This window comes from Cryptomeria japonica, chromosome 8, assembly GCF_030272615.1.
Source record: "Cryptomeria japonica chromosome 8, Sugi_1.0, whole genome shotgun sequence".
NCBI classification, from domain to species: domain Eukaryota; kingdom Viridiplantae; phylum Streptophyta; class Pinopsida; order Cupressales; family Cupressaceae; genus Cryptomeria; species Cryptomeria japonica.
The window spans coordinates 109,493,781-109,514,849 of NC_081412.1; positions in this window are offsets into that span (position 1 = coordinate 109,493,781).

Sequence of the window (21,069 nt, forward strand, 5' to 3'; positions counted from 1 at the left end):
TCCTGTCTCTCTCCAAACTGTCGTCTGACTCTCTCTGGCAGGTACATCTCAATCACTCTCTATTGATTCACTGGTCGACCAATCAGGTACCTCTCCTGTCTACAATATGGTAGCTCCTCACCATCATCTAACCATCTAGGGCAATCAAGATATGGCCTCCATGTGAACTCTCTCAGTCTATCTAGCTCATGTCGCCAGTACAATATGTATCCAAATGGACCCTATCTCAGTGCTCCCCCATAGCAATATACATATGGTCGGTGTGGTATAACCTATCTCTCTATAATTGGTAGACATATGGCTATGTGCTCAAATGCCCATACCTGAAGCAATGTGACTCCACAGCTCAAAGTCTGCACTCCCTGATATGCTATCTGATGCAACTAAAAATATAGCATAGCTAGTACACATGGTCCCCATGCGTACACCGTCCCCTCTGTCACCATCCACTCTAGCACTCTTCCCCATCCAATAGGGAATTCATGTCCTTGTCTGTCTCCTCCTAGTAGACATGCTATCACCACTGCTATCACCACATATCATCGATCATACTCTGATGCCATGCTCTCCCAGCCGATCTCCCTCTCGACGATATCCAAATCATCTGCATCACACTCAAATAGTCTGCACAATGTATCCCTCCCTATCACTGGGTCATACTCTATCATCTCCCCATGTATCAAAATGTAGAGGATGCGCCATACATCCTCTAGAGTCACAGTCGCCTCTCTAGTCGCCAGATGGAAGGAGGAAGTCTCCAAATGCCATCGCTCTGCCAATGCAGTAAGCAATCCTATGTTTGCCCTAATCTTGGGCATAAATGTGATATAATATATCCCCAGTCCTGCTAAGATATCTCTGTCTGTGCTCCTGAGTCTATGTCGTAGCATGAAATAGTCTGGTCGGTTCTCTCGCATGATCAATGGATACTGTCGACTCTGCATCACAATTGGGGCACATTTTGTCAGTATTAGGGTTTTGTTCCTATGAGCTACATTTCCTTGTTTCATGCCTAACTCAGGGTGTTCTTTATCTATTTTGACCTATCCTACCCTTATCCCCCCCTTTTCAGATCATTCGCATGCTGTTTTGAACCCAAATTAAGTCACCAATGCACAACTGCGCCTGTGTCAAGACTCCTGCACCTGTGTCACATAAATTGCACCTGTGTACCCCTACACAAGCATAGAAGACATCACACAAGCACAGGATTTTCCCTACACAAGCACATAACTCAGTTTTTACAGTTTCTGTGGGCCCCACAATGTCTTGCAAGCAATCAAAATTCATGAAATTGAAAATATGGGTTTTTGAGATACATACTGCTGCTCCTGCGTCGTCCGGTCATCTGTAAGTACGTACACATTCTCTAAGGTGATCTGCCATTGGAATGTTTTCCATCTCTCTGCAAGTGTCCTTGTCCAGAGCAACAAATTCTCCTCTTTGGCTAGTGCAAATGAGCAATTTTCACTCTCTTGGTCCCATTTATAGATCTTTGTCAGTGCATAGATGGACGTGCACCCTCTCCATATTATATTGGTCGTGGTTTCTTACACCTTAAATTTCTTGTCCTTTGTGCATTCGATCTCTGATTGTCAGTCCGTTCAATCCTATCATTTTTATCGATCAATTGGCCTCTTTTCTGCATGTTTCTGACCAATTCCTCGAGGGGGCATGCATATGTCATTGTTATTGTCTGGGGCATTTTCATTATCATTCTTTGAAACAACGCTTAGAATCACATTGTCTCAAAGAGGGGCAAAATGTAGACACCTAAAAATGGTCAACGCTTGTGGAATCATACTTTAACATTTGTGCATTGCCTTATTTTAGGGTTTTTGCGTCGCATTAACATTTCTCCTATGATTCGCACTTGGTCTTTATCATTTGCGAGCATCAAGTCATTCTTCTGCATTCTTCAGTTGTCTCGCTCTCAAATTCGGTCTTGTCGACAACAACTTTCAATCATTATTTTGATCAATCCTATCTTGTAGCATCAATGTGCGTACTCATTTGTCATCATTTTGGACATCGTCAATCCTAATTAGGGTTTTGTCCTCTTTTCAATTTTGTCATCTTGTGATCGATTTTGTCATCGATCATGGTCATTTTCAATCTTGTCATTTTGCAATCTATTTTGTCATTGATCCTTATCCTCTTGTCAATTTTGTCATCTTGCGATCAATTTATCATCAATCGTCGTCATCTTTCTCAATCATGTCAATTTGGAACAATTAGTCATTGTTCCTTGTCAATTGGCACATTTGTCAATTAAATCATTTATCACATTAATCATTTATTAATTCAAAATTATGATCAAATCGACATCAATCGATCCTTCAATCATGACCTAATTGTCGTCCTTGCATTTCTAATTCATCTTCTAAGGTTTTATGATTTATTCATTTAACCTAATTTGTCATTTCTTCCTCTAGGTTAAATAATTTATTTATTTATCCTAAAGTCTTCTCATCGCAATTAAATGTTCATTTAATTGGCTAATTATTCCTCTTTTTGTGAATTAATTAATAAATGACAAATTATTAATTAATTTACCTAATTTTCTAATTTTCCATCATTTCTAATTTTCTAATTTTCTAATTTCCTAATTTTCATCATTTCTAATTCTTAATTTCCACCTATTTTCTAATTTATCAAATTCAATTTCCACCTAATTAAATTGTCTCTAGTTTCTCCCTATTTTTGTGCTTCGGTGGAAGCATGAATTTCTCATGCGTCATACTCTTGGCAAAGCAAGATGTCATAAGGTTCTAGTTTTCTAGCCTTTGCATTGGCAATATGTCATAATTCATGACATAGAAGGTGTCATAACCTTCTTCTTTCTACTCAATTGTGCCATTTTTGAAATCAATTGCTTCTAATATCCATTTCATGCTAATTTGATCTTTTCTCCAATTTGTCTATAAATTGGATGATTTTTCTTCAATCAAGGGTAATCACTTTGTCGAATTAATCACATCATCGAATGAATCAGATTATCGAATTTCTAATGACTTTGTCAAATCAATCATGCTTCGAGTACTCTTGTGCCACTATCTTGTCTGCTTGCTTTCATCTCATGTGTATGCACTTGAAGGTGAGATCCACAAACAAAGGCTATTTGGAGAAGAAAGAAGGACAATGGAGCCGCATGAAGGAAGCATTCAGATCTACATTTGGTTTGCATAGTCTTTAGTTTTGAATGTTTTATTTTCATGTCTTTATTGAGTGTGTTTAGGATAGATCATTACATTTGAGCTTTCGTGATTGAGCTAGATTAGTTTTGATATGCTTTGATGATTTCTGAATTCCTAACGTACAAGTAGACATTAGATCTCCTCAAGTTGTTAAACTTATGCAAAAAGAGGACTAAGCTCTGATACCAATTATTATGTCCCAGAGGAAACTAAGAGGCGGGGGGGGGGGGGGGGGGGGCTGAATCAGTTGTCTAATAAATTCAAACCAAAAACAACTTAACTAAAATTAATGCTTAGTACCGATAAACCAAACTTTATGTTGGTAGACATTTTATTAGTTAATTGTAGTACCAATAAAGATTAATGCATGAAACAAAAAGACAATAACATCCACAACACATAACACCAATGTTTGTACGTGAAAACCCTATAAGGGGAAAAACCATGGTGGGAAACCTTACCCACAATCAGATGATACTACTGGAGATAGTATGTTTATACAAATGGGTTCTGCACATGCAAAAAGGCCAAGCGCCTATAGCTCAGTGGTCAGTCACAAATAAGAGTCACACTAACTACAATATGATGATTAGATCCAATAATGATGTACTGCTCAAAATAGCATCTTCATATGCTAGATTCAGTACCGGTGTAGTTCTAATATGTGTTCGCAAAAACCTTGCTTCACCTTCAAATGATGTCTGCATGTATAGCTCTGCTTATTCTCACATATACCTTCTTACAATTCATTTTTCCAATCGCATACCGATCTCACAAATACGATTTTACATATATACCATAGCCTAAGACCAATTTTAGTAGGTCAGCTCTAAAAGATATTACAATAAAATCAATTACAAGTAAATCAATAACTAATGCAATATTTGGTTCAACACATCAGCTTAATGCATTTACAACATTGATAAATCATCTCCAAAGCGTGTCGTGCTGAACTGGAATAGATAAGCTTGCCAATGCTTATTCTGGACCTATTTGCCGGTAACAACAAATATGCAAATACGAATATACCAATGAAAAAATCTCCAAGACAAAGTGTCCAAATGATGTCCTCAATATAACCAAGTATTTTCCATGTTATTCCAAGTGCCGGTGAACATTATATCCGGTCGGTGAACCAGATACCGGTGAGTGTGCATAAGTCACTTTCTTACTGGTGAACATTGCCAATTCTCCAAAGTGCCAGAGTTGATAAGTGTTAATAGGTGTTGACATCAATGACAAAACCATATCAACATAACCAAAATACCAACAAAAGATACTTCCTCCAATTGTTGTACAAAAGTATCCACAATCATGTCAACCTCGAAAGAATGATCATGTAGAGAATGCACAAGAGGGTCAGAGTGTTCCCTCACAACAATTGAAGAAGGATGATCCTCATCAAAGAGAAGATTAATTTCATCAATGATGTCTCCCAAATATGCAATGTAGGACTCCACAAACAAACCTGTAATGTTTGTCAAGTAGTCATCCCAATGATCTGAAGTTGGAAGACAAGATATAACCTATTGGATTGAATCACAAGAAGGAAAAATTGTTGCAACATCTACATCATCAAGTGTAATAGGTGGTGTGATAAAAAATAGGAGGAGATGAAATGCAAGGCTCAAGAATGATGTCACATGTGAGAATCCCCAAGTTCAAGTACCCAAATTTCTCCTCAAAATCTGAATCATCATGTGAAGAATTTACCTCATCAATAGGACCAAAATGTGAAAAGGAGTACAACCGAGATGCAATGATAGCTCTACTCTCCAAGTCTCTAATGATAACTAAATCAGGTGTGAACTCCATAATTATCCTTGTTTCCTGATGTGTGATTTGATAGATGGAAATAAGATTGTTTGTCAAATGGGGTATACACAACACATAATTGAAGGAGTTATCCCCAATGGCAATAGATCCTTTCCCAATCACATCCATGTATGTATGATTGGCCATCAAAATCTGTGGCATGGTGCAAGGCTCAAATGAAAAGAACATAGATTATGAAGATGCCATATGATGAGAAGCCCCTGAATCTAGAAGCCATCTCCTTGAATAATGACTTGTAGTACCACAAAGAGCTTGTCCCTTTCCTTTATCTGTCCCAAAAGAGTGATCCTTTCCTTTATCCTTTTCTTTAGAAGAATAAGTTGAAGTAGACATTATAGAAGGTAAAATGATTTTGTTCTTCTCAAGAAGATGTTTCAATTCATCAATATCCTTCTTGTAACAACATTGTTCATCATGTCCTGACTTCTTGCAATATGCACAAAAAAGATTGTCCTTATACGATTTCCTCTTAGGTGAGGATGTATAGTCACCTTGTTGTGGAGAGGAGGATTGTGCTCCATCTTGTTGTGGCTTAGGCTTAGGTTGCTTTTGGTTCTTTCCTTTTCCTTGATTGCTTTGATTCCCTTAAGTAGCCACCAAAGCTTGTGACTTTGAAGATTTGAGAATCCCCATCTTGGTCAACTTAGATTGCTCAAGAATCAGCATCTTCATGAATGCATCAAAAGATGGTGGAGTGTAGGAGGCACCTTGAGCCAACTGATGGGTGTGAAAGATAGAGACAAAGGCTACATACTCTGATGGAAGCTTGTCCAACAAGTTGTAAACTAATTGAACATACTTTTTGTCAATGCCACAATACTTAATGTTTTCTCTTAGCTCATTTGCTTTTGTGACAAAATCTTGGATTGTATCAAAATCCTTGGGATCCAATGTTGTGAGTTCACTATCAAGTTTGTATCCCTTAATCTCATCAACTTGACCATACAACTTCTAGTAAATATCCCAAACCTCTTTAATTGTTGTACACTTATCAATATGAAAAATGAGGTCATTTGATACATACTTTCTCAAGGTTCCAAGTGTCATAAAATTTTTAGTGAGCCATTCAACTTGAGCATTAGGACTAGCCTTAGGATTAGGTGGTTCTGTTATTGTTCCATTTACATAATGAATGAGTCCTTTTTCCATTAGTTTACTCCATGCCTTAATCTTCCATGATTCATAATTATGTGGAGTTAAAAGTGGAAATTTAGGAGAACCCTTTGCACCAAAATTAAAAAAACATAAGATAGAGAGAGACACAATCACACAAGACACCACCCCAAATTAATCAATCAAGAAACCCCTCCCAAAATGATGATTTGGCACTTTATACTTAGTGTGTGTACAATGGGCCACTTGCAAAACAAGGCAAGGTGGATTTCTAATTTCAACTTTACAACTACCTCAAATAGGCTATAAGAGACCTCAAAAAACCAAATAGGCCAAAAATGACCAAATACTAAAAGTACAATTTCTACTCAAATCACTACTAACTGATGGCATATTATGAAAGTAGATGAAAAATTATGCACTTTAAAAAAAACAACACCTGAAAAGGAGGTCGTATGACCCCAAACGAAGCCTCTAAATTTGTAAAATTGAGGATTAGACAAGTACAACCATCAAAAACTGCAAATTGTGAAAAATATGTCCATAAAAATCAGAAAATTCCTCCACCACCACGAAGAGCACAAAAAATTAGCCCAAATTAAAAAAAATGCACCCAAAAAGGATCCAAAAGGAGCAAGAAATGGCCATTTGAAGTTGAACTACAAAATCAAAAGGCTCAACAGGAGGGGGGTCAAAAAAAATTCAAAAATAATGATTTCAGCAATATTCTAGGTTAAATTTGACGGCCATCTAGCCATCAAAAAAACTTCACCTCCCTACCCATTTGGATGTCCGTATAGTACAGACTAATGACAGACTAATGATGTGGTGCAATCAGATTGGTCTGTACAAATGACATGGTAGATGGGTAGGCATACAAAATGCTCAATTGGCAGGTGATTGTATGTATGTATGTTGATGTGGACAAGTGGGTGGCTGTACATATGTCTGCTAACTAGGCAGAACATGGGCACCGTACACCGATGTGTCACTGGTACAATAGATACGAAGGTGTCAGGTCAGACAAATAAATGAGTGCCATGTGGACCCTATGCTAAAGGTCATCGACAATGGTTTTTGAGGGAGCTAAAGTAGTCAGGGGGTGGTGAGTGCACAAAGACCAAACCGGGGTGCCAATGGTTGTGAGTGGAGCGGACCATGAGCAAAGCAACCAGACTCGCTAGAGAAGCCAACATAGGGAGTCGCCAGGGATGGAGCGGAAGAAATCAAACGTCGATGGGTATGATTATCCCTATGAAGACAGTATGAGCTTGCAAAAGTGATGCAGCCGAGGAGAGGTATGGGGGCTATGACCCCCCATGTATAATTATTATTATTTTTTTAATACAATTAAAGATACTTCTCCAGTACAATTAATAAATTGCAAATAAAAAACAATATCCACAAAATAAAAAAATAATATATATATTTTTTTTAAAAACATCCATACGAAATTAGACAAATTGGCAAAATTATACCTTCGATGCTCCAAAAAAATATTTCTCCAAATATAGATAAATTTATACTCATTTTTCATGGAAACAGTCTCCTGGATGCAATGGTGAGGTCAAAATCACCATAGGATGCACCTAAAATGAGAAACTCCCCAGATCTGAAAATAGAAACCTCCAAAATCTCTCTAAAAAGACTAATCATTGAAGCCCTATAGGCTTTGATACTATGTGAGAATTTGTTGAAAATAGCCAAGATCTAGGGCACAATTAATAGCACAATAGAGAGAAAAGATATTGATAAGAATAAATTGTATTTCAATCAATAGAAAATAGTGATCAACTCGATCATCAAGAGTTGTTACATATAATGTAGATGAGCCTTCTTATAAAGGCAAGGCTAAGAGACAAGATAGTACATAATGATGACATGTGGTTCAATGAGATACAAGGGTAGGTAGGGGTAGGTAGGAGAACTAATAAACTATTCCACATGAGGTGGATCACCCACTGAATGTGGAATTATCACTCCACAATAAGTGGATATGATAAAGTAATAACAATATCACACCATAAAAGGAGGAAATTCTCCTACATACACACTCCCAATGTAGCACATCTCCCTAAGTGTCTCATATGTAAACTACTATGTTATGCATGTACCTAAGTAAACTTAAGTAAAGTTTAATTATATCCAACATGAATAAATAATTACACCAACACCTTTCCACCTTTGATCTTGACAAGGCTGAGGATTTTCTTAAATGTCATGCATCTTGTTTACAATTTCCATTCTATCATAGCTTTTGGTCTTTATCCATTGGCTTGTTACAACCTTTTGTCCATATTCCTTGGCTTATTGCAACCTTCCGCCACTATATCTTAGCCTATTGCAACCTTCAATACATATCCCTTATCCATTTTTGATCTTGTTTATCATATCCATATCCTATCAATGTCCATACACTCTTTTCCATCACTTGATCTTGATTTGACATAAGGATGTAAAATGAAAAAAAAAGGTTTCAAAAACCTCTTGACATGTCCTTCATGCCACGTCATTGCTTTACATTGTCATATCTAGTCCCTTATCCCATCAGGTGATAGCCCTTGGAAATTGAATCCACTTTGTCTCCATAATAATTTGCCTCTGTCTTCCTCTATCCACCAATATTTTAGTAGGCTTTTTTATCCATTTTTCATATTCCTCACCTTCCTAGACATTGGGGGAAAAATCATAAAAATCAATAAAAAACAAATATAGTCCTAAAAAAATCAATAAAAATAAAATAAAGACTTGAAAAAATCAATAAAAATCAAATAATGTTTTGAAAAAATCAATAAAAATCAAATAATGTCTTGGAAAAATCAATAAAAATTAAAAAAATATTGAAATAATCTATTTTTTTTTTAAAAACGTCCTAAAATAAACTAAAAACATTTGAAAAAGGTCTTGAAATAATCCAAAAACATCGTAAAATGTCTTGAAAAATGTACAAAAAAATCAAAAAGTTCAAAACCCTAAAATTTTTAAAATGCCAAAAAACAATCGCTTTCATTTCTTCTTGTTAATAAACTTTCCCTCCTATACATAAACAAATATTTTAGTAGACATCAAACAGAAAACACAAAAAACTATACTTAACAAATCATGCATCAACAGATAAACTATTCAATCAACTAAACATTCACACTGATCAAAATTGTCATATTAATTAAACAAAATTAGAATCATTGGTCCTTTGTTAATTATTATGGGTCTTATACAGGGTGTGGTATACTCGAAACTAGACTATGTCCTATCTTAGAAGGGGTACTCCATTCCCCAAAACAAGGCAACATGATCGTCCTACCATCTAATACAACTTTATCAATTTTGACAATTAATATCAAAATGGTGGTTTGAATTGTTTGGATTGTGAGTCTTATCTTTCTTTGATTTATCTTCACCCATGTTCCTATGTTACTTGAGGATGTCATTGAGTGATTTAGAGTGGCTGGGATGGCTCATGGTCATTTTTGTTTTGTCTTCTATTTGTGGGGTGTTTCATAACATTCTGGGGCAAGTATGTCTTGGATGTCCATGTTGGCACGTTCACATTATGGTTGTCACTCCTCGACCTTTGACACACATGATGTCCTAGGATTTTTGAAATATTCCTTGTTTGCAACATGTCCTTTTTATGCAAAGGGATTGCATTGTCACCTTGGCCTTCATTGCCATGGTGTGTTGCATCCATTTTGCCATATCAAATAAATGTTCTCACCTACTATTTGTATGTGTGAAAGCAAGTTTTTCTTCATTATTACTCTTTCTTCATCTAATTTTCTCTTACTAACATTTCTTCTATCAGTTCTTGAAGTTAGTTTGGTCTAGTACTCTAGTACATAAAAACACTTTCATCCTACATTCATTAGTTAGCACATATGCATATCATAATCATTCATTGCATCATATATAAAAACAAAACAAAGCATTTGCATATTATCATTACCCATTGCATTACATAAAAGATAAAAACACAAAAACAAGTACACTTATTATTCATGGCATCACATAAAGAGAATATACAACATTCATACACAACATCATATGGACATAAGAAAAATGCATATCATAATCATAATTACATATCATATATATTATATTATCGGAGTACAAAATCAAACTATTTGTCTCAAGTATGGCCCGTAGACTCAGTACATCATAGTAAAAAGTGTCTACATCAAGTGAGGAAATATGTCTCTATCACTAGGTTCTCCCTCTATCCTCTTGACCTATATCCCATCTTGAGGATGAAGCTCCTCTCATGCCCTCTAGTCATCTGAAAGTGTGTACACATTCTCCAAGATGGTCCTCCACTAGAATGTTCACCATCCTGCTACAACCTCCTTTGCTCCAAAGCTCCAAATCTACCAAATTAGAGAGTAAAAATGATCCATTTTCACCCCTCTCACCTCCTTTTATAGCCTTTTGAGGTGTCTAGATGGATGTGCACCATCTCTTTGTTGTATTGGTTGTAGTCTTTTTCACCTTGTAATGCTTGTATCTTTTGTATTTGATCTTTGATTTTCATTCTCTCTAAGCCAATAGATTCCTATCATCACTGTCGATTAATTGGCCTCTTTTCTAGATTTTTCTTGCCAATACCTGAAGGGGGCATACATATACCTTATTATTGTGTGGGGAATATTTTTTGATTATTCTTTGAAACAATGCTTAGAATCGCATTGTCTCAAAGAGAGAGAAAATGTAGGCATCTAAAAATGGTCAATGCTTGCGGTACTTTAACATTTCCGTGTTACCTTCTTTTAGGGTTTTTGTGCGTTTACTAACAATTCATCTATGTTGCACATTTGATCTTTATCATTTGTTGGCATCATGTCATTCCTCTACATTCTTTTCCTATCTAATTTTATGTTCTCTCATTTCAACTATCTTGTTAATATCAATTTTGATTCCTATCAGTAATCGTGATCAACTTGTTGAATCGATTGGACATTATTTTAACCCTAATCAATGTAAATTAGGGTTTATCCTCAATCTTTGTCATTTGTAGTATTAATAATCCTTTGCTAAATCATTACACACTCTAATGGTATTTAAAGGTGATTGAAGGTGTTGTCATTGATGGCAACCTTGTAATCTAATGGCACTGGCCGGCACTAGCACCGATAGACTCTACACCGACAGATAGTTCACCGACAATGACAATAATGTTTACCAACATCTCAATCGACAGGATTTTGATTATTATATTTGTATTTAATTGTAATATCTTCTTGTAAGCCAACATGGCATATTGTAATAAGACTCGTATATAAGTATGAGATCTTGTAGATCATTTTGAGCGATACAACATAGAGGATAGATATGATGGATATGTAGAACAAATATTAAGGAAGATTTTGTTGAAGGGTTTATGGTTATTGTATGGGCTTAAACCGGTATTGAACCTGGCATAGCAGATGTTGTTTTGTAGAAGTACACTATATTGGATTCTCATAATCCATTTTGTAAGTCAGTGAGACTTACTTTTGTAATTAAGAAGTGAGCTTTAGGTAGTTGGCCTTCTTGCACGTGCAGGCCCCACTTGTAAGTAATATCCATTCATTGGCCAATGAGTGAATATTCTGGGTCACAAATCCCACCGAGGTTTTTCCCACACCGGGTTTCCTCGTTAAACATCTTGTGTTATGTTGTGCTTTCTATGTTATCTTTACTGTTCTTATTTACTACATTAATTCTTGTTTACCAGTACACTATTTTGGAATGCAAAATATTTAATAAGGTCAAAGAATCTGTTAACCAATTAGATACTAATTCACCCCCCCCCCCCCTCTCAGTATCTTTGGGACTATCATCAATCCTAACAATTGGTTTTAGAGCCTGGTCCTCTATTTTCAAAAGCCTAACAACTTGAGGAAGATTCTGACACTGGTACAGATGGAAAACTTGAGAAAGCAATTAAAAGGAGCTCTTACAGACTTTGATGCAAAAAAGTTGAAGAATACCAAACTTGAAGATGATCTGAGGACTGCATGGGAATTCATTCAAGGACTTCAGGATAATCTCACTATTGCTAGAAATAAAAGAAGGGAACTTCATGAGAAGATGCATAATGATGATGGTGAAAAGGAAACTCTTAATGAGTTTGTAAGCAAGATGAGGCAAGAAAACATGACCTTGAGGAATGAGTTGCAAGATGTGACTATGAGATTTTGTAAAGACATTGAAGATAGAAAGAAGAATGAAGATGACTTGACTAGGAGACTCAATGATGCTGGAAATGAAAATCTAAGAGTTGGACATGAAAATGATACGTTAAAGATAGATCTGATTCACATGGAATATGATAAAACTGAACTTATGAGATAGAAGGATTTTTTGGAAAATGAGTTGGCTACTGCAAATCAACATAAAGAGAAATTCAAGAAAAGTTCAGAAGAACTTGATGATATACTAAAAATTCAGAAACCTAATGGAGACACTAATGGACTTGGATTTGAAATTGGTGAAAGCTCTGGTATTGCAAACAATCATGATCATAGTAAATCAGTAAGACAACCTAATGCCTACAAATTTAATGGGAAATGCTTTAACTGTAACAAGTATGGTCATAGAGAAAACTAGTGTAGATCTAGAAACAATCAAAACACTAATGCACCCACTGGTCAATGTTCCAAATGCAACAAAATTGGTCATAATTCATAAAACTATAGAATGAATGTAACATGTTATGTTTGTGGAAGATTTGGGCACTTATCTAATCAATGTAGTGTTGGAAAATGCACACTCCAATGAGATATTGTAGGTGATTGAAGGTTTTGTCACTAATGGAAACCTTGCAATCATATGATACCGGCAAGACAATTTACTGACACCAGCAACAATAGACTCTACACCGACACATAGGACACCGATAGTAAAAGGAAGTATACCGGCACCCAAGCCAATAGGAATTTTGTCTATAATATATTTTGTAATTAATTGTAAAATCATTGTAAGCTGACTTGGCAAGTTGTAAAATGACTCATATATGTATGAGATCATTATAGAACATTTTATAAGGAAGTAGATAGGCAAAATAAGGCAGACCTAATATGCAAATTATAGGTTAAAGATTTATGTATCAAGAAGAGCTAAAACCGGTATTGGATCTGGCATAGTAGATGCTATTTTGAAGCAGTACAAGACATTGGATTTGCATAGTCTATTTTGTAAGTCAGTGAGACTTCCCATTTTTGTAATTGAACAGTGAGCTCTAGGCACTTGGCCTTCTTGCATGTGCAGGCCCCTATTGTATTAGTAATATTCTCTTATTGGCCAATAAGCGAATAGTGTGGGTCACAAATCCCATCGAGCTTTTTCCCACACTGGATTTCCTCATTAAAATACTATGTTATGATGTGCTTTTCATGTGGTTGTTGTTATCTTTGTTTACTGCATTACTTTTTGTTTACTGGTATACAATATTGATATGTTTTACATGTTTTAAGTTAAGAAAATTCTATAACCGGTTAGATACTGATTCACCCCTCCCCCTCTTAGTATCTTTGGGAATCCTAAACAATTGGTATCAAAGCTTGGTCCTCTATTTTCAGAAGCCTAACAGCTTGAGGAAGATCTTGACACCGGTAGAGATGGAAAACTTGATGAAGCAATTAGAAGCAGCTATCTTAGACTATGATACAAAAAAGTTGAAAAATATCAAACTTGAAGATGATCTAAAGGCTGCATAGGATATTATTCAAGCACTTCAAGAAAATCTTACCATTGCAAGAAACAAGAGAAGAGAACTTTGTGAAAAGATGCAAAATGAGAATGATGAAAAGGAAACTCTTAGTGATTTGATGAATAAAGTGAAACAAGAAAACATGACAACAAAGAATGAGATGTAGGGTATGACTATGAGATTTTGTAAAGAAATTGAAGATAGAAAGAAGAATGAAGAAGACTTGACTAGAAGACTGAATGATGATGCAAATGAAAACACAAGACTTAGTTATAAAAATGATATGTTGAAGATAGATCTCATGCACACACAAAATGACTCAAATGAACTTATGAGACAGAAAGAAATCTTGGAAAGAGAATTGGCTACTGCAAATCAGCACAAGGAGAAATTCAAGAAAAGCTCAGAAGAACTTGGTGACATGCTAAAGAATCAAAAACCAAATGGTGACACTAATGGCCTTGGCTTTGAAGCTGGTGAAAGCTCTGGTACTGCAAACACACATGATCATAGCAAACCGGTAAGACAACCTACTGCTTATAAATTTAATGGCAAATGATTTAACTATAACAAGTATGGTCATAGAGAAAATCAATATAGATCTAGAAATTATCATAGCACTAATACACCCACCGGTCAATGCTCCAAATGCAACAAAGTTGGTCATAATTCAGAAAATTGCAAAATGAATGTAAGATGTTATGTTTGTGAAAGATTTGGATACTTATCTAATCAATGCAGAACACACACCGACATAGGATATGGGAAATCTATTCAAAAAAACAATGTGAACTATTATGCTTGCAATAAGATTGGACATATTGCAAAATTCTGCAGAAGTAAGGCATCACCGACAAGTAATAATGGTGCTAGTTTGAAAGGTAAAGGAAAGGTTGAAGAGGTAAAGCAAGAATTCTCAAAACAATGGATCAGAAAGTTAGATCTAAATTTTGATAGAAATACTCCTCCACCAGTAGAACAGAGTAACACTCCACCAGCAGAACATAGTAACACTCCACCAGTAGAATAGAGTAACACTCCACCAGCATGAGACTCTTCATCAAACTAAAGAAAATTCCTTTGAGGGTTAAGCAACCAAATGTGAAACATGCTATTATTCCCTCAGTTGATGATGAGAAGTTGAAATTACTTCTATACCGGCAGATAAGTTAAGTCATTACTTAACTAGCAAGAATTAAATGTGGTGGTTGGCGAAATTAACAAGTGTTTTGGCTCCATTTTCATTTCACTAAGCATTCAAAACTTTGAGAGTGCAAAAATTCTGAGCAAAGGCATTCCAAGCAAAGAAGTGAAGTAATTCATCAAGAAATCATTCCCTAAGGTAGATAAAGGTATTTATAACCATGGCTTCTTCATCTGCTCCTAAATTCATTGCAAACCCTACTGTTGTCGAAGTTATTAAACACCCTAGACCCATATTCTAGTTAGTTCCTAAAATTGCCAAGAAAGATGATAACATTGGTGCATTTTCTAAAATTCCTAAGGGAGTAATTTTTGCTGAAGACCCTAGAATGTATATACATTATCATATAGATGAATTATGTGATGAGGAAATTAAGAATATGTATAAATTTGTAATTTGTGATGAATCCAGAAATATCAAACCTGAACATAAGATAGTTGAAACCCCAACTTTCACGAAAATTCTTAGTATCCTGTATTTTCCCAAGGATGTTATAAGGATAGTACTAAGCAGGGTACATGGTGAATTCTTCTAGTTGGACTCAGTTCACAAAATCACAAAAGAAACAATAAAGGTTGTTGTAGATAGGAATTTGGGAAAACATCAAAGCAATAGATATTAGACTAGCTCAACCACAAAAACTAGATTGCAATGATAAGAAATCCTAAAAACATTCAATAGAGATATGAAGACAAGATAATCAAACCAAATGCAAACCATTACAAAGGTGAATATCTCCTCCATAATTCTCCATTGTCCTTCTTTCTCCTTCAAATTACTTTGTTTGTGGATCTCACCTACAAGTGCAAAAGCATAGCATGAAAGCAAGATTGACAAGATGAAATGGCAACATAAGGATACTAGAAGCGTGATTGATTCCCCTTTTTCTTTTTTTGATTGAAGAAAATCATCCAATTTATAGACAAATTGGAGAGATGACAAGATTAGCATGAAGAGATTTGAAAGAAAATTTCAAATCAAGAATGACAAATATGACAAATTATGACAAAATTGACACTTTCTATGCAAGATTGATTGATTGACAAATTATGACAAATTAACAAAATTGAAATGCCATTCCCATGAAATTAGGGGAAATATTAGAAAAATTGAGGAAAATAGTAGAAATAGAAAATTAGGAATTAGGAGCAATTAATAAATAAGGTTAGAAATGATGAATTGGAAATTAGGAAATTAGAAATTTAGGTGAATTAATTAATAATTTTTCATTCATTAATTAATTCACAAAAGAGGGGGAATTAATTAGCCAATTAAATAAATATTTAATTGTGACAAGAAGACTTAGGATAAATAAATAAATTATTTAACCTAGAGGGAAAATGACAATCAAGATTAAATGAATAAATCATAAAATCCTAGAAAAAAGAGGACAAGGAATTAGGTCAAGACAACAAGAAATTAATGTCGATTTGATCATGATTTTGATTGACAAAGGACCAATGCTAATAAACGACTAGATTGGTTGACAAATTGACCAAGATTGATAAAGAGACCAAATTGATAGGTGCCGATTGACGAGGAACAATGACTAATTGATCCAAATTGACACGATTGAAAAGGACAACAATCGATGATGAATCGATCGCAAAATGACAAGATTGACAAGAGGACAAGGATCGATGATGAATCGATCGCAAAATGACAAGATTGACAAGGACAAGGATCGACCAAAATCATGACTGGAGATTGTTATCGACAAGACCAAATTTGAAAGCGAGAAAAATGAGCAATGTAGAAGAAGGACTCGATGCTCACAAATGATAAAGACCAAGTGCATGACATAGAAGAAATGTTAATGCGACGCAAAAACCCTAAAATAAGGCAATGCGCAAATGTTAAAGTATGACTCCGCAAGCGTTGACCATTTTTAGATGTCTACATTTTGCCCCTCTTTGAGACAATGCGATTCTAAGCGTTGTTTCAAAGAACAATAATGAAAATGCCCCAGACAATAATAATGACATATGCATGCCCCCTTGAGGAATTGGCCGGAAAAATCCAGAAAAGAGGCCAAGTGATCGATAAGAATGACAGAAGATGATGGGTTCGAACGGATTGCCAAGACTGATGGAAGAAATGTTAGTAAGAAGAAATTAGACAGAGGATAGTTAGAGATGAAGGAAAACTTGCTTTCACAAATGCACATAAGTAGGTGAGAACCTTTATTTAATGTAGAAAAGTCGATGTAGAGCATCATGGCATTGAAGGCTAGAGCTGAAACGCAACCCTTTTTGCAAAAGATAGACACATCGCACACAAGGAATGAGTGAATCATCCTAGGGTGCATTCATCAAGGGTCGAGGTATGTGTGGTGTTCACAAAGCAAACGTACTTATCACAGACACCCAATGATATAGTTGCCCCAGTTTGTGACAAACATTCCACAAACAACAAACACAACAAAAAAGGAAAGGGACCATGAACCATCCTGGTCACTCTAAATCACTCAGTGACATCCTCGAGCAACATAGGAACATGATCAAAGCCAAAGATAAATCAGTAAAAAGATAAGATGCACAAATTCAACCAAGTCAAACAAACAGTTTGATCGTCATTGTCAAAAGTGGAAAACAAAAATGATCATGCTGTCTGGTTTCAGGGAATGTGGTACCTTGTCTAAGATAGGACATAGTCTGGTTTTGAGTATACCACACCCTGTATAAGACCCATGATAGTGTTGACAAGGACCAATGGTAATGTTGATGCTATTTGGATTGATGTGACAACTGTGATTAGGTTGAATGCTTGCTTGGTCGAACAGTTCATCTGTTAATGTGTGATTTCAGTTAAAGCACAATGTTGTAACATGTTATCTGTTTGTTGTCTACACAAATGTTTGATCGATTTGTCATTGGATGTATGCTCAGTGATCTATCTATGCACAAATGGGACCATTTATTGACAAAATGCAAAATGCCAAAGAAATTTTGTTTTGGATTTTGATGTTTTGAAATTTTTTTGTTCATTTTTCAGGACTTTATTTGACTTTTTAGGGATTTTTTTAGGACATTATTTGATTTTTTTGGATTATTTCAAGACATTATTTGATATTTTTGGATTATTTCATGACTTTATTTGATTTTTTTGGATTATTTCAGGACTTTATTTGATTTTTTTGGTTTATTTCAAGACTTTATTTGATTTTTAGGGATTTTTTTAGGACATTATTCAATTTTTATGGATTTTTTCAAGACATTATTTGATTTTTTAGGGATTTTTTTAAGGACATTATATGATTTTTTTTGGATTATTTCAGGACATTATATGATTTTTAGAGATTTTTTCAGGACATTTTTCAATTTTTATGATTTTGCCCCCAGTGTTTAGCGAGGCAAGGCATATGACAGGTGAATAAATAGGCTTTCTGAAATGATGGTGGATAGAGGGAAGACAAAGGCCTTTTATTATGGAGACAATGCAGATGCAATTTTCAAGGGCTATTGCATGATGGGACAAGAGACTGGATATCACAATGTAAAGCAGTGACATGGCATGAGGGACATGTCAAGAGGTTTTTGAAAAATATGTTTTGCATTTCACGTCCTTATGTCAGATCAAGATCAAGGGATAGAAAGAGTGTATTGATAGTGATAAGATATGGATAGGATAAGAAAGACTAAGAATGGATAAGGGACATGGACTAAAGGTCAGGATTGGCTAAGGGATAGTGGCAGAAAGTTACAATAAGACAGGGAATATGGATGAAAGGTTTTAATAAGCAAATGGATAAATACCAAAAGCTATGATAGACTAAAAGCTGCAAACAAGATGCATGATGCTCATGACGATCCTCAACCTTGTCAAAATCAAAGGTGGAAAGGGAAACTGGACATGAGGGACAATAGGATATGAAGGGGTAATGACATGGTATGATAGGATAATGAAGGGCAATAGGATATGAAGGAGGAAACTTGCCCCCAAGTGTGGTGTGCAAGAAGTTCATAGATTACGCATGATGCCTGTTTGCTAAGTTTTTATCATGGTACTTGCCCAAGGCACTTGTTTTGCTAGGTTTTCACCAGTGGATGAATTATTTTTTCTTTACTATTTTTTTTTCTTTTTCTTTTTTCTCACTTTTTTTTTTGTAATTTTTTTTTTCACTTTTTTTTTTAACTTTTTTTTTTTTTTTTGTGTTTTGACTTTTTCAAGAGAAGAGGGACACATTATAGGGGATGGAAGAAGGACTCAAGCATCTTTCTTTTTGGGGAGGGGGGATAGTAGCCTTGAAAAAAATGGACCATGACCTTTAAAAGTATGCTCAAAGAAGTTGGTAGGATAAGGACATGGAAAATGAGGTGAAACTAAGGCAAGGATTTATGCAAAGGATGGGATCAAAGGGATCGAATGATGGAAAATATGCATTGGATAATGGATAGGGTATTGGAAGAATTGGGCGTCAGTGAATGAAAATGAAGGCAAGATCAACATTGGCACACACCTTGAGGGGTGATGGACTGATGGAGGAAAAATGTATTTTGGATATTGAGATTTTGACGGAGGAAAGGCTATGGATTTTGGTACATAAGGGCCCAAAATGGATGAAGAAGGTGATGGAGGAATAGACTTGGAAAGTTTAGATGGAGGAATAGCAATTTTAGATGCCAATTTTGATGTTTCTTTAGGCTTTTGTGCTTCAAGGAGCTGCTTAGGGATCCACATTGTTTTGGATTTTTCATGCTTTTGTTGTTCTTTGGAACACATAGCTTACACAAGGGATTTAGGAACCCATATATATTTTGACTTTTGTTTTTTAGCAATGGGCCTTTGTGGCCTTTTGGATTTTTCTTTTTCTTTATAGATCATATTGTTCTTTGTTTTGACATGTTGATTATATTGGACATGTTGACCCTTGAATACATGTGGATTTCTAGACTTATGACTTTTATGCTTGCCATCCAAATTGCTTGGAGGGGGAAAGGAATGCATGGATGGATATGAATGAAATGGAGTTCTTTTGGATTGATGAAATTTACTCAAGGATGTGTGCCTTTGTTGACCTTAAATAGAGGACGAAGGGATATAAGGACCTAAGATGGATGGAAGGTATGATGGGGAAGGTGTATGTTTTAATTTTGATGGAGGGATACCAACATCTTGAGAGTGAGTTGTGTAGACATGACCCTTAACATTTTCTTTCATATTGAGGAGTTCTTTCTCATAAAGGTCTACTCCTTTTCCTTTATGAATATCTTGACTTGTAGGATACTCTTATCTTTGGGAAGAAGATGTGAGTCCATTATGAGGTGGATATGATATGAGAGAAATAATGAGATCTTGAAGTGGATCAGATTGCACCAAAGTGGAAGAACCCATTATGCATGTCGAGGGTTCATGAACATCTTGCCCTGATACGCTATAATCATGAGGGGGATTAGGATCATGAGGGGAACTAGGATCGTGTAGTGGACATGGATCAATGATTGGCGCTTCAAGAGATGGAATGGGATAAATAATGGGATCATCAAAAGAAATATGATCTTGGAGTGTATAAGGAGCATTAAGACAAGGAGATGGAGGAACAAAAGGATGTTGTGGAGGATTTAAAGGAATAATTTGATCTTGACAAGGAGGAAGATCATTGGCATCCTCTTTAAAGTTTCTTTGCTCTGGACTTTTAATGGGATCATCAGAAAGGATGGAAGGGATATCTTGATCTTGCTTAGGAAGTAGAATGTCAATGGGATTTGAAAGGACATTTTTTTCATGAAATGGAAGGGGATCGTTGGATGGACTGGGATATCTTGATCTTGCTCAAGGAATGGAGTGTCAATAGGACTTTGGATAGGATGGACAAGAATAGGGGAATCATCATGAGTGTCTGGGAACATGGGGTCCTAGTCAACAATTGGATGGGATGATAAGGTTTAAGGATCTTGATCTTGATCTGTTTTAAGACATGTTTCTTCATGCTCTAAATTATCCTCTTGACATGGGGTTGGACTTTGGATATGCATGGGGGATTCTGACAAGGGATCAATGTTTTGGCATGAAGGAAATACACTTTGAACATT